The sequence below is a fragment of the Carcharodon carcharias genome, chromosome 7 (genome assembly GCF_017639515.1).
Source record: "Carcharodon carcharias isolate sCarCar2 chromosome 7, sCarCar2.pri, whole genome shotgun sequence".
In the NCBI taxonomy this organism is placed as follows: domain Eukaryota; kingdom Metazoa; phylum Chordata; class Chondrichthyes; order Lamniformes; family Lamnidae; genus Carcharodon; species Carcharodon carcharias.
The window spans coordinates 90,097,733-90,106,104 of record NC_054473.1 but is presented as its reverse complement, the minus strand read 5'-3'; positions in this window follow the sequence as shown (position 1 = coordinate 90,106,104).

Here is an 8,372-nt window from a genome sequence, read left to right as displayed (position 1 = left end):
GTCATGGCCCCGCCCCGCAGCTTCCGGCGTCCCCGGAGTGTTGCCCGGGTAACAGGTTCCCGGATGTGGCATCCTAAGAGTAGGATACTGCACTCACTGGCTGAGGCAGGGAGAATGACCCTAACCCCAGGCTCCAGCCATCCTGCTGGGCCCATGAATAGGAGGTGCTAATACCCACTGGGCAGCCACAGATCAGCAATTTGGGGCTAAAGTGCAGCCGGGCTGCTGCCACCTCTCTTAGGTGCTATTGAATACAGAGATCATGTGATCTTACATTACAACATTTGTCTTAGAGATATATTACACATCAGATTACGACATCCCTCCTCCTTTACTTAGAAGTACATTTTAAAATTTTTCTCAATATATCAAATTATTCTGGGGGTTTCCTTATGCATATAGAACGTCTCAGCTCTACAGCTTCTGATGTTTGATCCAGGACCTCCCTCTCTGTATAAAAACAAAAAAACTGCGGATGCTGGAAATCCAAAACAAAAACAAAAACAGAATTACCTGGAAAAACTCAGCAGGTCTGGCAGCATCGGCGGAGAAGAAAAGAGTTGACATTTCGAGTCCTCATGACCCTTCGACAGAACTTGGTTCTGAACAAGTTCTGTCGAAGGGTCATGAGGACTCGAAACGTCAACTCTTTTCTCCTCCCTCTCTGTAGTCGGCCAAGCATCTGGTTCTTCAGTAGGTACCTGCAAATCTGTTTCCTCGACTCTTTCAGGTACAGTCGGCCCTTCAGACACATTTGAGTTCTTTCAACAGGAGACGTTGATTCAGTCATGAACACTGCTGGAATAATTTCTCGGTATGTTGTTTCTCTTATATGATCCACATGTCTCCGTATGACTCAATCTTCCACTTTCATATGATAGGAAAGAGATCCTGTTACTGCTCTTATTTCACCAAGCCATGTTGGTCCTTCTGTAAAATTCTTCACAAATACTTTCTCTCTTACGTTAAACGTCCTGTCACGACTGTGACAGTCATGTCCAATTTTCTGACTTCCCTGACTCCTTTCCACCTTCCCCACCAAGTTTGGCATAATTAGGCTTAATCTTGATTGGAGACGGTGCTTCTTCAACAATTTCACAGGTGTGACATCTGTTGTCGTATGAGGGCTGATTCTATAATGGAAAAAGAATGTGCTAATTTAGTCGCTATAGAGTCTCCAAACAATTTCTTCATACCAGATTTGAATGTCTGAACTGCGCATTCAGCCAGTCCAGTTGAAGAAAGATGGTACAGTGAAGTCTTCACATGAGTAATGCCATTGAAGCTGATAAATTGATGAAATTCAGCACTCTTGAATACTGTTCCATTGTCTGAACAAAGAACAAAGAAAAGTAAAGCACAGGAACAGGCCCTCCAAGCCCGTGCCAATCATATTGCCCGTCAACTAAAACATTTTGCACTTCCGGGGTCCATATCCCTCTATTCCCATCCTATTCATTTATTTGTCAAGCTGCATCTTAAACACCACTACCGTACCTGCTTCCACCAACTCCTCTGGCAGTGAATTCCAGACACTGACTACCCTCTGCGTAAAATACTTGCCCCACACATCTCCTCTATAGTTTTCTCCTCTCACCTTAAATCTATGTCCCCTAGTAATTGACTCTTCCACCCTGGGAAAAAGCTTCTGACTATCTACTCTGTCCATGCCACTCATAATTTTGTAAACTTCTATCAAGTCGCCCCTTAATCTCCGACGCTCTAGTGAGAACAATCCGAGTTTCTCCAACCTTTCCTCATAGCTAATAACCTCCAGACCAGGCAGCATCCTAGTAAACCTCCTCTGCACCCTCTCCAATGCCTCCATATCCTTCTGGTAATGTGGCGACCAGAATTGCACGCAATATTCCAAGTATAGCCTAACCAAGGTTCTATACAGCTGCACCATGACTTCCCATCTTTTATACTCAATACCCCTGCCAATGAAGGCAAGCATGCCAGATGCCTTCCTGACTACCTTATCCACCTGCATTGCCACTTGTACACCCTGTACACCCAGATCCCTCTGCCTGTCTGATACGACAACTTCAGGTAGTCCGTTGGTGGTGAAACTTTGTTGTAGCTTGTCTATTGCAGCTTGTATCTTCATATATGTCCATCCATTTTGAAAGTGCATCGACAATAAGTAGAAACATTGTTCCCATAAAAGGTCCCACATAATCGATGTGTACTCGCACCCATGGCCTTCCTGGCTATTCCCAAGGGTGTAACACAGCTTTTGAAGGTAATTTTTGTACCTGCTGACACTGCATACAACTTCTCACTAAGTTTTCTATATCTCCATCCATCCCAGGCCACCATGAATAGCCACGTGCAATTGCCTTCATTCTGGAAATTCCAGAATGTGCACAGTGAAGTTCAGATAACAATGGCTTTCGTCCTTTTGGAGGAACAATCACTCATGCTCCCCACAATAAGATACCTCCCTGGAAATACGGTTTCATTTCATCAGATTCTTGCTCTTGTGACCAACCATGAAAACCTTGATCTTGCACTTTGGATAAGACTGGGTCTCGGTTTGTCCAATCTTTAATCTGTCTAGCACATATTGATGATGAGTCAAGGAAATTCAATAATAAAACGAATTCTTGAGGAATTGGAACATCCTCATCTTTGACTTGCATGGGCAAACGACTGAGTGCAATTTGCAATTTGACTTCCGGGTCTATGAATGAAAGTATACTCCTACACTGCCAAGATCAGCGCCCATCTTTGTACTCTTGCTGAGTCTATAGGGGGTATAGCCTTGTCTTCGCTGGATAATCCTAATAATGGCTTGTGGCCCCATATGATAGTAAAACGATGCCCCTGTACATATTGGTGAAACTTCCTAACACTGAAAATGATTGACAGGCCATCTTTTTCTATTTGAGACTATCCTTTTTCTGCAGTATTGAGTGTTCTCGATACATATCCTATAGGTCGTTCTGATCCATCATCCATTCGATGTGAAAGCACTGCTCCCACTCCATAGGGAGATGCATCACATCAACACCAACTCTTTCTTTGGGACGAAATGTACTCGAAGGGTAGATGATTGTGACAACTGTTTCACTTCTTCCTGTGGTGTTTGCTAAGACCATCTCTGGTTTTTCTTGAGCAAGTAATACAGTGGTGCCAGTTCCATTGACAAATTAGGCAAGAAGTGTCCATTGTAATTGATCATCCCCAAGAATGATTTGAGTTCAGATGTATTCCTTGGTGCTGGTGCCTCTCTAATGGCTTTCGATTTTTCTTCAACTGGATGTAGGCCTTGTGAATCTACCTTGTGACCTAGGTAAGTTACCTCTTTCGCTTGGAATGTGCACTTTTCTTTTTTCAACTGCACTCTAACCTGCAAAAACATTTCAAAACTTCTTCCAAGTTCATCAAATATTCCTTTTCAGTGAGTCCAGTTACAAGAACGTCATCCAAATAAATTGCAACATGGAGCAGTCCCTGTAGTAAACTTCACATGGTTCTTTGGAATATGGCACAAGCCGAAGATACGCCAAAGAGTAAACGGGTGTATTGGTACAACCCTTTGTGTGTGTTGATGGTGACAAACTTCCAGGAGTCTTCTCTAATTCCAATTGTTGATAAACATGACTGATATCGAGCTTCGTGTAGGCAGTTCCACTTGCCAGTTTAGCGTACAAGTTTTCAATTTTTGTATGTCCAACTTAGCCACTTTATTGACTGTTAATTTGTAGTCCCCACATATTCTAATGCTTAGGTCAGGTTTGAGAACAATTGGAGCTGCCCACTCTGAAAATTGTACTGGTTGTACCACTCCCAGCTTTTCTAATCTGTCTAGTTTGATATCTACCTTTTCCTGCATTGAATAAGGTACTGGTCTTGCCTTCATGAATCTTGGTGTTGCCTCTGAATCCACATGAATTTTTGTTTGTAGCCCCTCAATCTTTCCAAGTTCATCCTTGAATACTGAGGCATGTTTTTGTAGTAGCTCTGATATCCCATTAGTTCTCAGTTGGAAGATTTCAGTCCATTCCAAATTAATTTCTTTCAGCCAGTTTCATCCGAGGAGACTAGGTCCCTCGCCTGCTACTACCATCAAGGATAATTTCACTGTTTGACCTCTGTAGTGTACTGTGACATTACCAATGCCCTTGACTTGTATGTCTTCTCCTGTGTAAGTTTTCAATTTGGCATCAGTTTCTTCCAAATTTAGTTTACATTCCCCATGATTCAGGTATTTAAAAGTATGCTCACCTATCACCTGAGTAGCTGCTCCAGTATCCACCTCCATTCTGATAGGCCTCTCATTCACTCTCATGTTTTTTTTAAATTCATTCACGGGATGTGAGCTTCGCTGGCTGGACCAGCATTTATTGACCATCCCTAGTTGCACTTGAGAAGCTGGTGAGGAGCTGCCTTCTTGAACCGCTGCAGTCCATGTGGTGTTGGTACGCCCACACTGCTGTGAGGAAGGGAGTTCCAGGATTTTGACCCAGCGACAGTGAAGGAACAGCGATATATTTCCAAGTCAGGATGGTGAGTGACTTGGAGGAGAACTTCCATGTGGTGGTGTTCATATCTATCTGCTGCCCTTGTCCTTCTAGATGGTAGTGGTCATGGGTTTGGAAGGTGCTGTCGAAGGAGCCTTGGTGAATTCTTGCAGTGCATCCTTTAGATGGTACACACTGCTGCTACTGTGTGTCGGTGGTTCAGGGAGTGAATGTTTGTATATGTGGTGCCAATCAAGTGGGCTGCTTTGCCACTTCTAACCTTATGATGGAAGGAAGGTCATTGATGAAGCAGCTGAAGGTGGTTGGGCTGAGGACACTACCCTGAGGAACTCCTGTAGTGATGTCCTGGAGCTGAGATGACTGACCACCAATAATCACAACCATCTTCCTTTGTGCTAGGTATGACTCCAACCAATGGAGAGTTTTCCCCAATTGCCACTGACTCCAGTTTTGCTAGGGCTCCTTGATGCCACATTCGGTCATATGCGGCCTTGATGTCAAGGGCAGTCACTCTCACCTCACCTCGGGAGTTCAGCTCTTTTGTGCATGTTTGAACTAAGGCTGTATCGTGGTGAGGAGCTGAGTGGTCCTGGCGGAACACAAACTGAGCATCAGTGAGCAGGTTATTGCTAAGCAAGTGCAGCTTGATAGCACTGTTCATGACCTCATCTATTACTTTACTGATGATCGAGAATAGACTGATCGGGCGGTAATTGGCTGGGTTGGATTTGTCCTGCTTTTTGTATACAATATAAACCTGGGCAATTTTCCACATAGCCGTTCAGACTTGCCACATAATAAGCAACTGTCTCCTCCGCGCCTCTATTCCTTGAGTTAAATTTGAACCGTTGCATCGTCACCGACAGCTTGGGCTGGTAATGATTCTTTATGAGGTTCATGAAGTCATCAAAACTTTTAGAATCTGGGGCACCAGGTGCCAACAAATTTTGAATTAATCCATATGTCTTATTCCCTCACGTTGATAAGAGGATCACACACCACTTCTCCTCCCCTACGATGTCATTCGCCTGGAAGAAGTTCAACATAGTGAGACCAGTTGTCCGTGGTTGAGTCGAAAGGCTCCACTCTTCCAAATTGCGGCATGTTCTGAGGGGATTGCTTCAATGATCAGGGAGGAAATTTTTCTTTACTTACAAACATCGTGCGAGATACGGCCCGATTTCAGTTCTTCTGATTTCTTTCGCTCTTTCCTGCTTTTTTTTCCTTGTCCATTCCTGTCTTTTCTTCCTGTTTACTCTCGTTGTCAGTTTGTTGGATCCAGTGGCCTGGTTTGTTGGGGCTAAAGGATCTGGGATGCACGCTTGTTTCAGGGTGACCGAGCTGGTACCAAGACAGAGAAGATCTGTAGACCGTTCTTAGAAGAAACACATACTGTTTATTTATAACAGGAACTCAGCAGCTACACTTGTAGCAATTCAAAACTCTGTCTTTTCTCTTCAGACCCTGACTCAAGACTGCTGACTACACGCTGCTCTGCTATTGGATACAGAGATCATGTGGTCTTACATTACAAAATTTGTCTTGTAGGTATATTACACATCAGGTTCCTACAAGGGGTTACCTTTCATTGGCTGTGATCAAATATATTTTTATGTGGATATGTGTATTTCTTACCCTCGGAGTGATTGAGTGATTAACCCAACAACAAGCATTTGTATTTGAAAAGGAAAAGGTTAGTTTATTTTCCCACACCCTTTAGCCCTGGAAGTTAATAACATTATGGCATCTCACGTGCTCAAAATTAGTTACAGCTGAAGATAAAAATGGTAATTATAAAAATGGAATTTAACTCAGTCTCTGTTTAGGTGCAGGCCTGTTGGTTCGTAGTTGCATATGTCTGAAGTGAAGACTCTGAAATTGCAGAGCTATCTCAGCAGCTGTGATGGCTCCTAAAGTTGATCTGCCAGATATTGGTTTCTCAGGTAGATTGGAACAGAGTAGGGAGAGAGGGCCCTGGTTTGTCTTTCAAGTACTGTGATGTAGCACTTTAATTGTCTAATCGATTACAGCAGTCAGAAGGCTTTTCGTGCAGGACCTGTCTCTGATGATTTTCAATCTCTCTGTGAAGATGCCTCTGAAGTCAGTTTGAACTTCTGTAAGTAAATATCTGTTAGCAGGGAGCCAAGAAGGCCACTGTACCATGTGACCTCACATCAGTGTCAAGTCCATGATCCAAATAAGGTATTGCAGTTACCCTTAGGCAGTTAGATTCTTCTCCCTCCTGTGGTTTCAGTACACCCAGACCTTTTGGTTTTTGAAAAGGCAAATTCACATTTTTACAATGAAGGTGTCGGTGCAGTTTGTTTATCTCCTGGGCTGGCAAACATTGAATTGATATCAGAAAAGGTATCTCTCAAAGAGGACAGAGATAAGGTAGTTTCTTAGGAGCTATGTTGATTTTTAGTCTTTTAAGTGTAGTTTTTAAAAAGTTAGTTTTTTAATATCATCACACCAGTATGGCAATGACTGTTTTATTTTTAAAGACAGCAGAGCTTCATCAGTGTCTTCTCAGTGAGACCTGCATTGAACTGATCTCAAGATGGCAGCCTCCAGAGAGACTGCTTCATATCATAGTCACATGCCCACAGCAAGCCAGATAGGACATATGGAACTGATTGCATTTCAAACCCAAACATTCCCCTTTCCATACCGAACAAAGAAACAAGCATCTCCCTTTTCCTAGCAAACAAAAAACAAAATATGCATGCATGCTCATGTTTAACTCTGAGTTACTGAAGTTACTCATTGTTCTCATGCATTAACTGTTCTAATACTTCCAGATCATGATGGTCACTCCTCATGTTTTTCCATGCTACATATTGATTCTTCAAGGAGTCTTTCAGGTTTGCAACTTATGTGTTTTTTCTGCCAGCTGTTTTACCTGGCTGTACATCTGGTTGAGTTTTTTCAACTCCCGCTTTGTTTTGCCAACTGTGGAACTGAGGGTTGTTATTTTCTCCTGTACCTTTGTGTCATCTCTGAAATTTGTTTGTTCTAATCTCGAACAGCTTGGTTCATTGAAACCTTCAGTTTATCGTGTGTTTTCAGAAGTATATACTCATCTTGAATATTGCACTTCAAACCTTCCAGTTCAGTTCTGATTTGAACATTTTCCTGTAGAACTGTTTTATTTACCTTTGGCTTGTGCATTTCATTGCACTGACATCGTCAGCAACTATCTTGTGAATCTTGTCTCCCTCTGTCTGTGTCTTTTGTTGGTCTTTCTTTGTTGGCAGGGTTATCAGTCCAAGTTTTAGACTTGTTTCAGCTGAGATGAGTGGCTGTTCCATCCCATCTATGATCTGGAACTCCAGATCTTCATTCCTACCATTGGGTTCTCAGGCTAATTTGGCCTTTCAGTATGAGTGTCGTGCCATCACATTGCCTCAACATTACTTTCGAGAGCTTCATTTTTGGATCGCCACATTAAGCTACTTCGCACAGGTCTGTGAGGGTCATTATGTTGCATGACGTACCAGTGTCTATGTCATGAAAATATAATAATTTTCATAATATAATTGTGATTTATTGTAAAGATAGGTTAATAGTGGGGTTTGGTTTAGTTTCTCTGTGAGTTTGTGTGTGGGGGGTCTGTTTAATTGAACTGCAGACAGCTAGTCTGGAGCTTTTGAGTTATCAGAAGAGAAGCTAGGTTTGAAATGCCAAATATGTAAACATGGCTGAAGTTTTAGAATGTGAGGTGTGAGGAACATTTGTATTTTTAGATAAACCAGAGTAGTTTGCCAAACAGTGTGTTTATTTTTCCTATAGATTACTAATATGACTACTATGGAAGATTTATATCATGGAAAAAGTAAAGTTGCAAAGACATACTGGAACAATGACATTTACATTAAAAAG